The following is an 18,578-nucleotide window of genomic DNA, read 5'->3' as shown; positions in this document are numbered from 1 at the left end:
TTCAGACAATATGGTTGAGCGAGTCACTCTGGGAGTACATCAACAGAGCACGATCACGTCTGCTATCAACACTAGTAATGCTGGTTTAGAAAGACACGTAAGCAAACACTATAACATATTTATTAGAAAACGTTTCGGTCCTGGGACCTTGATCACTTCTAACCGTGATCAAGGTCCCAGGACCGAAACGTTTTCTAATAAATATGTTATAGTGTTTGCTTACGTGTCTTTCTAAACCAACTTGTCGGTATTTATTACCAAGGTTTATACCACTAGTAATGCTGCTGGTGTTGACACCACCTGTCTGGCTGAGTCAGCTGTCAGTCAGCCACCTGACTCAGCTGATCGGGACTTCATACTTCCTGATGACGCTAGTCTTTCTGGGGTGGTACACAACATGCAGCTGCGCATAACAGTACTGGAGAAGCAACAATGGTGTTTGAAACAACAACTTGAGCACCACGAGGAAAAACTTAGAGGTTGCAAATGAGTACATCAACCCACAGATTGTCAGCCATTATGAAAATGAGTGTGGTGATGATGAACAAACTGATGATTGCAGTGGTGTTAATAATTACAAAAATGATGAATCTGATAGTGGTGTTTACAACCACAGTGAAGATGATAAGGGCAGTGAAGATCATCATGATAGTCAAACTGATGAGTGTAATGTATTGATAGATACTGAGTGTGGAGATGACCCGGTTGTTGATAATGGTGTATGTATCACTGGTCATAATGATGAGGGAAGTGATACATGTGATGATAGTGATGAGTGTAATAAAAGCGGAGAGTTGAGTGCGAGGGATAGTGTCACCTTCCATACATTCACAGACAAAGAGCGCTGTGTCCTCTGTGTACAAAGACTCCCAAGAGGTCTCACTAATGGAAGTGCACTTAGGAGACTCATGGATAAGGATAATACTGATGATATTGATATTGATTATGTCTGTTTGTTATTTAGTAAGTCTTTTCATTTTGCTGAGAAATTGAAATCTATCCCTGGACTTTTATAATGGAACCAAACTCGTATAAACTATCCATTTTAAGTTGGAATATTGCGTCACTTAGAAAAAGATTTTCTGAATCCATTGATATTGTGTGTCTACAAGAGTGCAGAGTCCCTGAAAAATCCCAACCCCCTAAATTGCAATCATTTGTTGCATATAATCTCAAATCTACTAATTCTTGTGTTCTATATATTAAAAAATCACTTCCCCATCAACTTCTTGCACATAAGAAAACAGAGGGGCTACAGTATCACGGTGTTAGTATTTATATTGGGAACTCTGCTCTCAACATATTTAACTTGTATGCTCCTGCTGATAAGTTTAATTACTTGGAGCTCCCAACTTGTGCTCAGTCTGAACCTACTCTCATTATTGGTGATTATAATGCAATACACAAAAGCATTGGAAACTCTCAGTTTGGTAATCGTAATGGCAATCAACTGTTGTCACTCTTAAACAGTCATGATAATGTGCAAATTGTAGGTGACCTTGAACCCACACATATCTATGGAGGTGTTCTTGATCTGTGCCTGGGCTTCAACATTACTTCTGCCAGCTGTGAGTCTTCCATTGTAACAGATATAGCGTCTGATCATTTCCCAAGGCTAACCTCTTTAGATATTGGTAATGCTATCCTCCCTGGTGGGATATTCAAACGGAAACGTCTTAATGTTTCCCCTGATCAACATGATGACTTTGTTGCACATGTGACTGACTGGTATAATTCCTATGAGTGTACCTCTGTCGAGACTTTTAACAATGACCTTGTGAGCAGTATTCAGAACTACTTAGAGCCGCCTCTGAAACCTCCTACTACTCTAAATCCAAATGACTTCCATAATAATCATAAGTCTTATAAAAACCATACCTATTACAATGATTCTAAACTTCGAACACTGAAACGTACTGCTCGCAGACTAGGCCTAGCCTATAGAAACCATCGTACCCCTGAAATGCTGAGCCTCTTCCAAACTGCCCTTGCTGCTGCCAGAGAGCGTATGACAGAGCTGCGGCAAACAGACTGGGAACAATTTGTCAATGGTCTCAATGCTCACACCCCACTTAGCCGGGCATGGAGGGACATAAATAGATTTTTTTTTTATATTTTATTGAAAAATGCAATACATAGTTATACATGTGGACAGTGTAAGCAATGAAACGTATCCATTATATATAACAAAAGAAAACTCCACATTCCCTACACCTGGAAAATCCTAGAGGGACTAGTACCGAACTTGCACACGAAAATCACTCACTACGAAAGCAAAAGACTTGGCAGACGATGCACCATCCCCCCAATGAAAAGCAGGGGTGTCACTAGCACGTTAAGAGACCATACAATAAGTGTCAGGGGCCCGAGACTGTTCAACTGCCTCCCAGCACACATAAGGGGGATTACCAACAGACCCCTGGCAGTCTTCAAGCTGGCACTGGACAAGCACCTAAAGTCAGTTCCTGATCAGCCGGGCTGTGGCTCGTACGTTGGTTTGCGTGCAGCCAGCAGCAACAGCCTGGTTGATCAGGGGCTGATCCACCAGGAGGCCTGGTCACAGACCGGGCCGCGGGGGCGTTGACCCCCGAAACTCTCTCCAGGTAAACCGTAGCACTAAACTTATACATAAGAACTAAACTAAAGACAGCCCACAGCTTCATATACAGGTGGGTTTATTACATCCAAAATTGCAGCCATAAACACAATATGCAATATAACCCAAAGAATGTCACAGGTATTGACATTTTACATAAAACTGTATGTACGAAGACACACTTACTATTGTTGTATATTAAACTTCAAATCAAATACATAATACGTAACACCCCAATAATTATGAAACAAATAAAGGTTAGAAAATAACAATCTCCACACCTCACCACAGAAAAACTAAACACAGTATAATATAACAAATGATTCGTCCCACCTCACTTCCACACACTACATTCATCCCACCTCACTTCCATACACTACATTCATCCCACCTCACTTCCACACACTACATTCATCCCACCTCACTTCCATACACTACATTCATCCCACCTCACTTCCACACACTACATTCATCCCACCTCACTTCCATACACTACATTCGTCCCACCTCACTTCCACACACTACATTCATCCCACCTCACTTCCATACACTACATTCATCCCACCTCACTTCCATACACTACATTCGTCCCACCTCACTTCCACACACTACATTCATCCCACCTCACTTCCATACACTACATTCGTCCCACCTCACTTCCACACACTACATTCATCCCACCTCACTTCCATACACTACATTCATCCCACCTCACTTCCATACACTACATTCGTCCCACCTCACTTCCACACACTACATTCATCCCACCTCACTTCCATACACTACATTCGTCCCACCTCACTTCCACACACTACATTCATCCCACCTCACTTCCATACACTACATTCGTCCCACCTCACTTCCATACACTACATTCGTCCCACCTCACTTCCATACACTACATTCGTCCCACCTCACTTCCACACACTACATTCATCCCACCTCACTTCCACACACTACATTCATCCCACCTCACTTCCATACACTACATTCGTCCCACCTCACTTCCATACACTACATTCGTCCCACCTCACTTCCATACACTACATTCGTCCCACCTCACTTCCATACACTACATTCGTCCCACCTCACTTCCATACACTACATTCGTCCCACCTCACTTCCATACACTACATTCGTCCCACCTCACTTCCATACACTACATTCGTCCCACCTCACTTCCATACACTACATTCGTCCCACCTCACTTCCATACACTACATTCGTCCCACCTCACTTCCATACACTACATTCGTCCCACCTCACTTCCATACACTACATTCGTCCCACCTCACTTCCATACACTACATTCGTCCCACCTCACTTCCATACACTACATTCGTCCCACCTCACTTCCATACACTACATTCGTCCCACCTCACTTCCATACACTACATTCGTCCCACCTCACTTCCATACACTACATTCGTCCCACCTCACTTCCATACACTACATTCGTCCCACCTCACTTCCATACACTACATTCATCCCACAAGCGAACTTACACAATCACGTATATTTAGTAATATTTTTCAAATATAATTTCCAGTTTTGAGTAACAAACTTCTTCTACCATATAATGAAATATACATAGTCATTACTATTAAACATTAACTTAAACGAGACTATATTCTTATTCTACAGACCTCAGCAGTTCTTGCCTCACCATCCTAACCCTACTTGACACATTGTACATCAACACATCCTTATATACCCAACACTCGTCATTAATATTCATTGAACTTCACCGAATACCAATATACAACCCATACTGAGTACATGAAATTCTCTCTTACATACTGCTATATACACTTGATGTATGATAAAAATCACACACATTACATTATCTCATTATTAGCAGTACATTTGGTACACAGACATATTTATCACGCCCGCATGTCCTTTGCTTTAATACAACCACCAATCCTGATAATACATTACAACATATTCCATAATTAACTTATCCATAACATACATCAGTATACCATTCTGAGTATGACCGTATACTTTTCACATGCACACAAATATTGCTCATTTCCATGTCCATAAAAATCTTAACAACTTTTCCCTTACGAACCACCACAAACTTACTTAAAACACACTCCACAACTACGCTGCCATTTCACACCATATCATGGAACTCCTCATACATTCCCAAATTCTGAGACGAGCCCGGTGCAACCCCTGAAAATCCAAACACATCCCCCCCCCCCTTTTTTTTTTTTTTTTTTTTTTCTTTCCTCACTCCGCCAACAAACCTCTGACATTCATACTTCGATATCCTCCAGGAAAAGCCCTTTCCCATCTACTTCCATATATCCCCCTATTACGACTAAGTGTTTTGTACATTGTTGCAGCCAATACCTTCTTTCGCACCATCCAATCCCCATTACCCCTCATGGCCCATGATACGAAAACAAAATCAGTTATGATGTACACCAAAGCACGCTGCACAGACTCTTCCACACCTCCCACATCTAAACTCAATGCCCTTAATACCGATATCCCTCCCCCACCCACCCTCCTCAAAATCCCACCCATCCACTCCCGTATACACTCCAAATTTTTACAAAAATATACTACATGAAAAGCTGTCTCCCTATCCCCACACGCCCTACATACGTCCTCCACCATCAACCCTCTCTCCCGAAGCACCACACCAGACGGCAATATTCCATGAAGGAAACGAAACATTACCTCTCTCACTCTTGGTCTGATGCGCACCAACCGCAACCTTACCCAAATGTCTCCCCATGCATACATTGGGTATATGCCCTCAACATTTGCAATCACCCTCACCCCTACAGCACGCTCCAGAACACCTACCCGTATCCTAGACGGATCTCTAACATACAATAAAGCTCGCAGCACATCCTCACACTCCCTCATCTCTGATCCCACCCACCACCTTCGTGCCTCCTCATATAATGCTTGCACACCCTTCCCCACACGACCTTCCACTCGGAGAAACCCCCTCTTCAAATATATACACTTAACCCTTAATCTTATATCTATTAAACCCAATCCACCTTTGTCAACCGGTAGCATAACATTTCTACCTAACCAATCACACCCAGAACCCCATATATATCGAAAAACCTTTTTTAGCATTCTAGTTATGTCCGGTCCTGCCAACGGATATACTGCTGCCACATGCCAGACCATACTATATAACATCACATTCACCACTATTACACGTTGATGTATCGTCAAATGCAAGGGTCTCAAAACATTTAACCTACCCACCAACCTATCCACTGCCCTCCCAGAATTAAGCATCCGTGCCTCCCCGGCATTCCCCATATAAATTATCCCACACACCTTTAGTCTATCCACCACACACCAACGCACAGCTGTTTCCCATCGCGCCCTCCCCACCCAATTCCCTAAGACCAATAATTTCGATTTCTCCACATTTACTTTTAAACCTGTAACACCTTCAAAACCACCAATTACATCCTCCACCTCATGTAAACTTTCCTCCCTGCTCATTAGAATTGTTGTATCATCCACATACCCTATTATTCCCATCCCACCATTCTCCACACCACGTACCACCCCTAAACATCGCCCCACTGCCCTATAAAAAGGGTCCTGTATACAAGCAAACAACAGTTGAGACAGAGGACAACCCTGCCTTATGCCTCTACCCATTGAAACCCACTCACCCAATTTCCCATTCACCTGCACACGTACACCTACCCTATTATACAAAGTCTCAATCCAACATACCATCTCTTCCCCAAAACCCTGCCTCCGTAAGATATGCCACAGTGCCTTTCGTTCTACGCAATCGTACGCAGCCTGCCAATCCAATGCTAAGACACCTCCCCCCTTTTATTCTCCCCCTCCATACTTTCCACAAAATTTTTTATTATTCCATGTCCCTCATACATCGTCCTTCCAGGCACCCCATACTGACCTCTCGCAACAACTCTATCACGCACTTCAGCCTGTTCCCCAAGATTTTTGCGAATATCTTATAATCAGCACATAACAACGACAACGCCCTGTAGTTCTGCACTGTAGTAGGGCCTTCCCCTTTTGGAATCAATACTACTACTGCAGTACGCTGCAACTCACCCATCCTCCCCTCACTTTTCATCACATTCATCAGGTTCACTAAAAAATCCTTCAACACACTCCAATGCTTCACATAGAATTCACAAGGTAACCCATCTATACCTGGCGCTTTACCTCTCGCCATATTCTCCAAAGCTCTCCATACCTCCCCCTCTTCAATATCCCCTCCCAATGCCATACGATCACTTCCACTCAGCAAACAAGATACATTCTCTCCCAATTTCTCTAAATCCTCACCGTTCACTCCTACACTCCGCAAATATTTTCCAAACCAACTATCCATAAAACCACTCATACCCTCAGTAGTTCGCAACTCCTGACCCTTCGTATACCCACCTAAGTTCTCGTGTACTACCAGCTTATCAATTTCCATTGCCAACTTGCATCTCCGCTGACCCCGTAACACACAGGCTGACGGCCTGTCACCCCAAATCGCCTCCTCTAACCCACCTTGCACCCTCGCCTCATCAAATCTCTCATTGTGCATATCTCTTATCTGCCACTTTAATGCTTCAATTTCCTCCATTGGATACACACCTGTCACAGCACCCCTCTGATAACAACCCTGCAACCGCCCCTCTAAATACTGTTGAAACCCGTATGTCATCCATGCCTCATTATTTCCCCTTCGCACATAATATTGCCTGATCCTCGTCTTCGCAACCCCATCCCACCACCCCAATAAATCGCTTGCACTCTTACCCCCACCCCATAAGTCCTCCCACAAACTTTCAAAATCCCCTCCCTCCACCCCCTCACCCAGTAGTCGTACATTCAGCTTCCAGTACCCCAAATATCTCTTAGGCAAACCGTCCCAATTTAAATCAGCATAAACCGCCCTATGATCTGAATAAACGACATTCACCGTCTGCACCCGCGTCACCCTCACTCCCCTTGTCACATACAACCTATCTAATCGTGCAGCATATCCCTTTCTATGAAATGTGTGCTCTATCTCGCAATCCCCTCCATCAGCTATATCCCTCAATCCCACACCTCTCAATAGATCCCCTAAACCTGCCAAAAAACACCCTGCCCCTCTCGGTTCCACATCCTTCCTGCGCACCACACAGTTCCAGTCGCCACCAACTATTGTCACTGACGGTAATGACCGCAAATAATATACCAATACGTTATTCACAAATTCATTCTTTACCCTTACATCATTCTCAGCCGGCACATACACACATACGACTGCCATCCACTCACCTCTCCACCACCCATCTATTCTTAACACACGACCCCCCCCCCCTTCACTCCTAAGAACAACAAATGGGCTTGTCTCTCGGATCAGGATTCCCACCCCTCCCTTCATTCGCTCCGAATACATCACAAACACTCTGTACCCATCCACCTCCAATTCCTTTCCCAGCTTGAAATTATGTTCCTGCACAAAAACAATGTCTATAGCATAACGTCTTAAAAATCCCTTTACCCACAGACGCTTCTCACTTGCACACAATCCATTAATATTCACTGTCATGCACCTGAAACCTACTTATGTGATTTCACCCTCTGCCCCTTTTCACCTTTCACTGACACGCTTTCAGTGTGTCTGCTTCATCCATGTTGTGATAGAAACACAGGCCTTATCTCTAGGCTTTATTGAACATAGAATCTTCATAGTACTTCTGCAACAACAAAATATAATGACTAGTACATCTAATAATGGCTTCTACAGGGATGGTGATGTCTTGCATATGTCAAGAGAAAAGTTATAACTACAGGCCACATATTTAAACTCACCATGTAATCTGCATCGCTGATAAATGGATAAAGTAGGAGAGAATCACACACCATGTGTTGGTGCCCATGACACACACCAAACTGTTGTTGTTGTTAAGGGCCCCTAGAGGTGGTGCAGTATTATCCTGCTGCTGCTCCCCACAGGACCAGTATCACTACAATCCACTTTTCTCTCCACTGCCCACTGGTGGCTTCCCCTGATCCAACACCGGACCAGGCGTACCTTTAGTGCTCCCACGCACCACATCAACCCACGGCTTTTTCCCCGGTCTCTGTGCCGGGGTCAAAACATCATCCGAGTCGGAATATGTCGCCGCCCTCTTTCGGTTGATACCTGGAGTTTACCTGGAGAGAGTTTCGGGGGTCAACGCCCCCGCGGCCCGGTCTGTGACCAGGCCTCCTGGTGGATCAGCGCCTGATCAACCAGGCTGTTGCTGCTGGCTGCACGCAAACCAACGTACGAGCCACAGCCCGGCTGATCAGGAACTGCCTTTAGGTGCTTGTCCAGTGCCAGCTTGAAGACTGCCAGGGGTCTGTTGGTAATCCCCCTTATGTGTGCTGGGAGGCAGTTGAACAGTCTCGGTCCCCTGACACTTATTGTATGGTCTCTTAACGTGCTAGTGACACCCCTGCTTTTCATTGGGGGGATGGTGCATCATCTGCCAAGTCTTTTGCTTTCGTAGTGAGTGATTTTCGTGTGCAAGTTCGGTACTAGTCCCTCTAGGATTTTCCAGGTGTATATAATCATGTATCTCTCCCTCCTGCGTTCCAGGGAATACAGGTTTAGAAACCTCAAGCGCTCCCAGTAATTGAGGTGTTTTATCTCCGTTATGCGCGCCGTGAAAGTTCTCTGTACATTTTCTAGGTCGGCAATTTCACCTGCCTTGAAAGGTGCTGTTAGAGTGCAGCAATATTCCAGCCTAGATAGAACAAGTGACCTGAAGAGTGTCATCATGGGCTTGGCCTCCCTAGTTTTGAAGGTTCTCATTATCCATCCTGTCATTTTTCTAGCAGATGCGATTGATACAATGTTATGGTCCTTGAAGGTGAGATCCTCCGACATAATCACTCCCAGGTCTTTGACGTTGGTGTTTCGCTCTATTTTGTGGCCAGAATTTGTTTTGTACTCTGATGAAGATTTAATTTCCTCATGTTTACCATATCTGAGTAATTGAAATTTCTCATCGTTGAACTTCATATTGTTTTCTGCAGCCCACTGAAAGATTTGGTTGATGTCCGCCTGGAGCCTTGCAGTGTCTGCAATGGAAGACACTGTCATGCAGATTCGGGTGTCATCTGCAAAGGAAGACACGGTGCTGTGGCTGACATCCTTGTCTATGTCGGATATGAGGATGAGGAACAAGATGGGAGCTAGTACTGTGCCTTGTGGAACAGAGCTTTTCACCGTAGCTGCCTCGGACTTTACTCTGTTGACGACTACTCTCTGTGTTCTGTTAGTGAGGAAATTATAGATCCATCGACCAACTTTTCCTGTTATTCCTTTAGCGCGCATTTTGTGCGCTATTACGCCATGGTCACACTTGTCGAAGGCTTTTGCAAAGTCTGTATATATTACATCTGCATTCTTTTTGTCTTCTAGTGCATTTAGGACCTTGTCGTAGTGATCCAGTAGTTGAGACAGACAGGAGCGACCTGTTCTAAACCCATGTTGCCCTGGGTTGTGTAACTGATGGGTTTCTAGATGGGTGGTGATCTTGCTTCTTAGGACCCTTTCAAAGATTTTTATGATATGGGATGTTAGTGCTATTGGTCTGTAGTTCTTTGCTGTTGCTTTACTGCCCCCTTTGTGGAGTGGGGCTATGTCTGTTGTTTTTAGTAACTGAGGGACGACCCCCGTGTCCATGCTCCCTCTCCATAGGATGGAAAAGGCTCGTGATAGGGGCTTCTTGCAGTTCTTGATGAACACAGAGTTCCATGAGTCTGGCCCTGGGGCAGAGTGCATGGGCATGCCATTTATCGCCTGTTCGAAGTCATTTGGCGTCAGGATAACATCGGATAGGCTTGTGTTAATCAAATTTTGTGGCTCTCTCATAAAAAATTCATTTTGATCTTCGACTCTCAGTCTGGTTAGCGGCTTGCTAAAAACTGAGTCATATTGGGACTTGAGTAGCTCACTCATTTCCTTGCTGTCATCTGTGTAGGACCCATCTTGTTTAAGTAGGGGCCCAATACTGGACGTTGTTCTCGATTTTGATTTGGCATAGGAGAAGAAATACTTTGGGTTTCTTTCGATTTCATTTATGGCTTTTAGTTCTTCCCGCGATTCCTGACTCCTAAAGGATTCTTTTAGCTTAAGTTCGATGCTTGCTATTTCTCTGACCAGTGTCTCCCTGCGCATTTCTGATATATTGACCTCTTTTAGCCGCTCTGTTATTCTTTTCCGTCGCCTGTAAAGGGAGCGCCTGTCTCTTTCTATTTTACATCTACTCCTCCTTTTTCTTAGAGGAATAAGCCTTGTGCATACATCGAGTGCCACCGAGTTAATCTGTTCTAGGCATAAGTTTGGGTCTGTGTTGCTTAGTATATCTTCCCAGCTTATATCGGTTAGGACTTGGTTTACTTGGTCCCACTTTATGTTTTTGTTATTGAAGTTGAATTTGGTGAATGCTCCCTCGTGACTAGTCTCATTTTGTCGGTCTGAGGCTCCACGCATACATGTCTGAACCTCAATTATGTTGTGATCTGAGTATATTGTTTTTGATATGGTGACATTTCTTATCAGATCATCATTGTTAGTGAAGATGAGGTCTAGTGTATTCTCCAGTCTAGTAGGCTCTATTATTTGCTGGTTTAAATTGAATTTTGTGCAGAGATTTAAAAGCTCGTGTGAGTGTGAGTTTTCATCAGAGCTGCCTCCTGGTGTTATTACTGCAACAATATTATTTGCTATATTCCTCCATTTTAGGTGCCTTAAGTTGAAATCCCCCAGGAGCAAGATGTTGGGTGCAGGAGCTGGAAGATTTTCCAGACAGTGGTCAATTTTTAACAGCTGTTCCTGGAATTGCTGGGATGTTGCATCCGGAGGCTTGTAGACTACCACAATGACTAGGTTTTGGTTCTCGACCTTTACTGCTAAAACTTCCACTACGTCATTTGAGGCATTAAGCAGTTCTGTGCAAACAAGTGACTCTGCAATGTACAGGCCAACACTCTGCATCCATTTCTAACTCACTGGATGCCTCCCTGTGAATCTCAGCATTCACCTCAATCACTTCCACCACTCCTGGCGAGTCATCTGCCATGTTTGCCAATCTTCCAAGTTGCTCATCTTCAATCTGAACAGTACTCCTCACCATACTCAAGTTATCCTCAGAAACCTGCTTCTCAAAGGATTTTTCCTGCACGTTCACCAGTAGACCTCCCTCTACCTGCACGTCACCAATCTGCACAGTCTTCCCGTTCTCCAAGTCAGATGCCTCACTTCCCACTAACTGTGACAGTGATGGGCTGGTACCCACCAGTGGCAGTTCACGCTCCACTTCCTCACTCCAGGAAGTGCCACTTCTATGTACAGGTGACTCATCAGCATGACCCACCTCTGGTTCTGTCTCTTTCACCATCTCACTACCTAGGTCCTTTCTCCGCTGCCATCTCCCACACTGGGCCGCCATATGGTCATATGCACCACATAACCTACACGTCTTCTGCTGCCCAGCGTAGGACACCATTACCTGTGTCCTAAATGTGTCCAGGATGACGTAAGACGGGATGGCATGCCTCAACGCCATCTTGATCGTGAACGTACCATCCGGCAAGCCGGCATACGCCCCATCCGTCCATTTACCAGCCATAGCCAGGTGTACAGGTCCATACTGTTCAAATACATACCGCAGATCAGTCTCGTCCGCCTCAAATGGCACATTTCGGACTTTCACCCATGTGTAATGCTTAGACACGTCGATTAGTCAAACACGTATCGCTGAATTAACGTCCACACTCCTGTCCTGGTACTTGTCAACCAGCCGTTCATACACTCCAGCTGATCTCAGCTTGACGAAAATACGATAGGCACCATTTAGTGCCACACCATACAGTTCTTGATCCGCAACACCATAGGTGTCACGGATAATTTGCGGTAAAAGCACTTGTGCAGACTGAGGCGTTATCACACCACGCAACAATTCAATGCACACCGTGTGCATACGCCTTCTCACAGACTGCGCCATGTTGTGAAAATATAAGTCTCCTCCAATGGCCAGCAGAGGGCAGTAGTCACACGTCCGCACTCTGCTCAGGTCAAGCGGCGAATGACATAAATAGAATTAAGGGTAACAGAACTGGGCAGATCGCGCACCCTCATCCCTTGCATAGGGCGAATGAGTTAGTCAGTGCTTGGGCTGCTACATCTAGCTATGATAGTCTTCCCAGTACCACACAGGAGAAATTAATGGACAAATATGATGCAAGGGAGAGACTTGTTTGCTTTATGCTCAGCAAGGCAGATGACTGCAACATTCCTTTCACTAATTATGAACTTGATGCAGCACTATCTAAGGGAAACTCCACGTCGCCTGGTGAGGATGGTATTACTTACAACATACTCAGATTGCTGTGTCGAGTACCAGGTAATCCTTTACTTGAATTATATAACATGAGTTATGTCACTGGGGAGCTCCCTAAATCATGGACCAATAGCCTCATTGTTCCCATTCCGAAGCCCAATCAACAAAACTCATTTCGCCCAATATCCCTTACTAGCTGCTTGTGTAAAACATTCGAAAGGATGATTCTTAATCGTCTTATGCACAGAATTAAGCAATTCTTGTCTCCCCGGTTGCATGGCTTCATGCATGGAAGGAGTGTGCATCATTGCATTACCACCTTTCTCACTCTGCACACTGACAGCTCATACACTACCTTCCTTGACCTTAAATCCGCTTTTGATGTAGCCAACCGACATGTAATCATTAGTGAACTTGCCAGAATGGATGTTGGAGGATGGCTTCTCCGCTGGATTAAAGGTTACCTGTCCAACAGAAAGTCGTCTGTGTTGTTCCAGGGACATAGAAGTGTAACTAAAGATTTTGAATTAGGAACCCCACAGGGAGGTGTGCTTAGTCCCACCCTTTTCAACATTTTGATTAATGCCTTACTTAATGCCATGCCTAGCCAGCCCCATCATTATATGGTTACTTTTGCTGATGACATAATGATTCACACCACCGGATTCTCCATGTGGAGAAATTTTCTCCAGGAGGGGGCTATCAGCCCCCTTCAGCCCCTTTCAGCCCTTTCAGCTCTGAGGGGCCCAGCCCTCTCAGAAGGGGCAAGCGTCTTGTTTACTGCTACAGTGTGTAATTGATCACAGATGCCGTACGAGTATGCGACGTGGTCAAGCGACCGTTGCTCCTTGCAGTCCAGTGTTGCAGAGTGTATTTTAATAAGAGACAGTTCATCTCTTACCTTAACAGGACAATTAAGGAAAATCCTGCTTCCACTTTATTACCATAGTAAAGATAGTGGACATTGTTGTCTATGCTTAAGACAGCAAGAATCAAACATTCTGCTTTGCTTCATCGAGGAAGTGGCAAGGAAGCAAAAGTACTATGTCAGCTTTTTTTTTGTGCAAGGGGCAGTGACGGCATGGGGCACTGTGGCGTCTTCAGATTACTTTTGACTCTACTGAGAGTGACACTGACGCCAGGATAACCAATAAAGAACGATCTGTGCATTAGTGTGAACAAAGTGTCTCACAAAACACAATAAACACTTAAGAGAAGTGTGATCAGCTTCTTTAGTGATAAGATTGTGAACAATAAAGACAAATCTTGTGGAACATAGTGTACCAGTGTGCATTTTCCTAGACTATGGAAGACGTGGACATCCAAGGACACTTCAGCTTCTATCAAGTCACCGATATCTGTCGAAGGTGTGAAGAACACCATAGCTCACGCTACAAGAGCAAGGTAGGTTACGAATTTCCTGTAGTATGGGGGACTGCGCAGTTCTTGAGTCGCAAGGAGTTTGTAATCAACCTATAGTCAGCAGTAAGGTGCGGACTTTTGAGTCCAAACAAGTATGTAATTTGTCAGCCATCAGTGAATGAAATATGCTGACATAACACCCCCTAGGGGTAATTTATAATCTTACAAATTATAAATCTTTACAGCCCGTTGAGAGATGACTTCGACAGCTTCTCAAGACCTCGCCTGCAGGGGCGGCTGTGCAGGCGATGAGTTGTCTTTCTAAGTTAAGTACAAACTCTTTAAACTTAACTGGTAATGCCATTTCTCAACACTCCAACAACCAAAACAGTCTTAATCATGTACTAGCCTCGTGTCAGGACCTGGGGTTAATAATCTCAGGGGATAAAACAAAGATACTCAACAGACGTCCTCCTCGGCAGAGAGGCACAGTTCATCAGATCCAGTTGCATGATGGGTCTTCTAGAACATGTAAGCAGATACAGGTATCTAGGCTTTGAGGTTCCACTACTTGGACCTGTTGTAACGAGACTTTGTCGCCAATACAAAGAATTCAAATTCAAATTCAAATTCAAAGTTTATTCTCTATAAGGATTACAATGCTGAGTTTACAGAAATTTGGTTATTGTTTGGTTTACATGTAGTAAAATTGTGATTACAGAGTGTACCACTAGAACGCTTAGCATGGCTAGGCATTTCGGGCATACTTAGTTTTATTCTTAATTGTAAAATATTACAAATTATGAGGTAAGTTGGTATTATGGCTAAGTGACTAAATACTAGTTTGTGAGTTTAGCAATGTGAATGCTTTTGTTTTGGCACAGTATATAGTTTTAGTATTGGAGTATCACAGGATTCATTATTTTAAGACTGAGATTAATATTTCTGTTTATGGTCAAATGAGTGAGCGAGTGTAAGTGTGAACCACCAGGTTGTATTCGTCTAGTTAGTTGACGGGGTGTATCAGGGAGATAAGATGTTTTCTAATGGTAGTTTTGAAGGTGATGAATGTGTCTGCAGTTCTAGAGTTCTCAGGTAGGGTATTCCAGATTTTAGGGCCTTTGACATACATTGAATTTTTGTAAAGGTTAAGTCGGACACGGGGAATGTCGTAGAGATGTTTGTTTCTGGTGTTATGCCTGTGGGTTCTGTCACAACTATCAAGAAAGCGTTTTAGGTCAAGGTTGATATTAGAGTTTAAGGCCCTGTAGATATAGATTGCACAGTAGTAAGTGTGGATGTACTGAACTGGGAGTAAGTTTAGATCTTTGAAGAGTGGGGGGGGGGGTGTGCTGCCAGGGATGGGATTTAGTGATTATTCTTACTGCAGCTTTTTGTTGGGTTATTATTGGCTTTAGGTGTGTTGCTGCAGTTGATCCCCAAGCACAAATAGCATAGGTGAGGTATGGATAAATAAGTGAGTGGTATAGTGTGAGAAGGGCATTTTGCGGCACGTAGTATCGTATCTTGGAGAGGATCCCAACCGTTTTGGATGCTGATCCACCAGGAGGCCTGGTCACAGACCGGGCCGCGGGGGCATTGACCCCCAAAACTCTCTCCAGGTAATACTTTTTTGGCTATATGCTGGATATGGGTGCTGAAATTCAGGTTGTTGTCAAGGTATAAGCATAGGAATTTTCCCCCATTATTTCTGGTAATTAGAGTGTTGTCAATCTTAATGTTAATTTGTGCATCTCCTGCTCTGCTACCAAACATAATGTAGTAAGTTTTGTCAGTGTTAAGCGTAAGTTTATTGGCTGTCATCCAAGTCGATATTTTAATCAGCTCCTCATTCACAATGGTGTTGAGGGTGGCAAGATTAGGGTGAGAGATGACATAAGTCGTGTCATCAGCAAAGAGAATGGGTTTCAGGTGTTGGGATACGTTTGGAAGGTCATTGATGTATATGAGGAAGAGCAGGGGACCAAGGACACTTCCCTGCGGTATTCCAGTATCAAGTGGCCGTGTTGCTGATGCTGTGTCTTTAATGGTGACATACTGATACCTATTAGTAATGTAAGATTTGAAATAAGCAAGCGCATGGCCTCTTATACCGTAATGATCAAGTTTGTGGAGTAGGATGTCGTGGTCTACTGTGTCAAAAGCTTTTCTTAGGTCAATAAAAATTCCTAGTGGATATTCCTTATTTTCCAATGCTGTGTAAAGCAGATCTAGCATTTTTATGATTGCATCATTAGTGCTTTTATTTTTCCTGAATCCAAATTGGCAGGGGTTGAGTATGTTTTGAGCCATTATAAATGAATACAGTCTCCTGTGCACGAGTTTCTCAAAGATTTTGGAAAGCAATGGTAAGTTAGATATTGGCCTATAGTTGTTTAAGTCTGTAGGGTCACCACCTTTATGTATTGGTGTAACCCTTGCCATCTTGAGTAGTTTCGGGAAGGTGCTAGTCTCTAGTGACTTGTTAAAAAGTAATGAAATAGCATGCAAAAGGACATGGGCCGCTCGCTTGTACAGTAATGGTGGGACATGAGACAGATTCCCCGAGTTATTTTTTAAGTGACTTTATAATCTCAGTGACTTCCGTGGGCTCAGTTGGTGCAAGATAGAAGGAATTAGGGAAATTCCCATCTAGGTAGTCCCCGGCATGGGCATTGGTATGTGGGATTTTACTGGCGAGATTAGATCCTATGGTTGAGAAGAAGTTGTTTATCTTGTTAGCTGTGTCAGTGGGATGTAGTGGTGTTTCATTAGGTTTAGTTAGGACAATATTTTTGGTTTTTCTCAGTTTGTGGGTCCCTAGAATCTGAGAGTGTTTTCCAGGTCTTTTTTATATCTCCTCTAGTGTCTGTGAATCTACTGGAGTAGTATAGTTGTTTGGCTTTCTTAATTACTTTGGTGAGAGCTGATGAATAGTGTTTAAGAATATCTTTGTGTATTAAGCCCTGTCTATATTGCTTTTCATATTGGTGTTTCTTGTCAATGGATTTCAGGATGGTGCTGGTTAGCCATGGGCAACCAAGCCGTTTGTTTGTGATCTGTTTTGTTTTTATAGGACAATGTTTGTTGTATAGTCTAAGTAAGATTTGGGTGATGTCCGCCTGGAGCTTTGCAGTGTCTGCATTGGAAGACACTGTCATGCAGATTCGGGTGTCATCTGCAAAGGAAGACACGGTGCTGTGGCTGACATCCTTGTCTATGTCAGATATGAGGATGAGGAACAAGATGGGAGCGAGTACTGTGCCTTGTGGAACAGAGCTTTTCACCGTAGCCTCCTCGAACTTGACTCTGTTGACTACTACTCTTTGTGTTCTATTTGTCAGGAAATTATAGATCCATATACCAACTTTTCTTGTTATTCCATTAGCACGCATTTTGTGCGCTGTTACGCCATGGTCACGCCTGTCGAAGGCTTTTGCAAAATCTGTGTATATTACATCTGCATTCGTTTTTTCTTCTAGTGCATTTAGAACCTTATCGTAGTGATCCAGTAGCTGAGACAGACAGGAGCGACCTGTTCTAAACCCATGTTGCCCTGGGTTGTGTAATTTATGGATTTCTAGATGGGTGGTGATATTGCTTCTTAGACCCTTTTCAAAGATTTTTATAATGTGGGATGTTAATGCTATCGGTCTGCAGTTCTTTGCTATTGCTTTACTGCCCCCTTTTTGGAGTGGGGCTATGTCTGTGGGACGACCCCCGTGTCCATGCTCCCTCTCCATAGGATGGAAAAGGCTCGTGATAGGGGCTTCTTGCAGTTCTTGATGAACACGGAGTTCCATGAGTCTGGCCCTGGGGCAGAGTGCATGGGCATGTCATTTATCGCCTGTTCGAAGTCATTTGGCGTCAGGATAACATCAGATAGGCTTGTGTTAACCAAATTCTGTGGCTCTCATAAAAAATTCATTTAGATCTTAGATTCTCAGTCTGGTTAGCGGCTTGCTAAAAACTGAGTCATATTGGGACTTGAGTAGCTCACTCATTCCCTTGCTGTATATAAGTGCTGAAGTGTATATAAGTGCAGAAGTGTATATAAGTGCAGAAGTGTATATAAGTGCAGAAGTGTATATAAGTGCAGAAGTGTATATAAGTGCAGAAGTGTATATAAGTGTGTAGAAATGTATACAAGTGTAGAAGTGTATATAAATGTGTAGAAGTGTATATAAGTGTGTAGAAGTGTATATAAGTGTGCAGAAGTATATAAGTTCAGAAGTGTATATAAGTGTGTAGAAGTGTATGTGTGTAGA

This window comes from Cherax quadricarinatus, chromosome 50 (genome assembly GCF_038502225.1).
Source record: "Cherax quadricarinatus isolate ZL_2023a chromosome 50, ASM3850222v1, whole genome shotgun sequence".
Taxonomy (NCBI): Eukaryota; Metazoa; Arthropoda; class Malacostraca; order Decapoda; family Parastacidae; genus Cherax; species Cherax quadricarinatus.
This window is presented reverse-complemented; position numbering follows the sequence as displayed.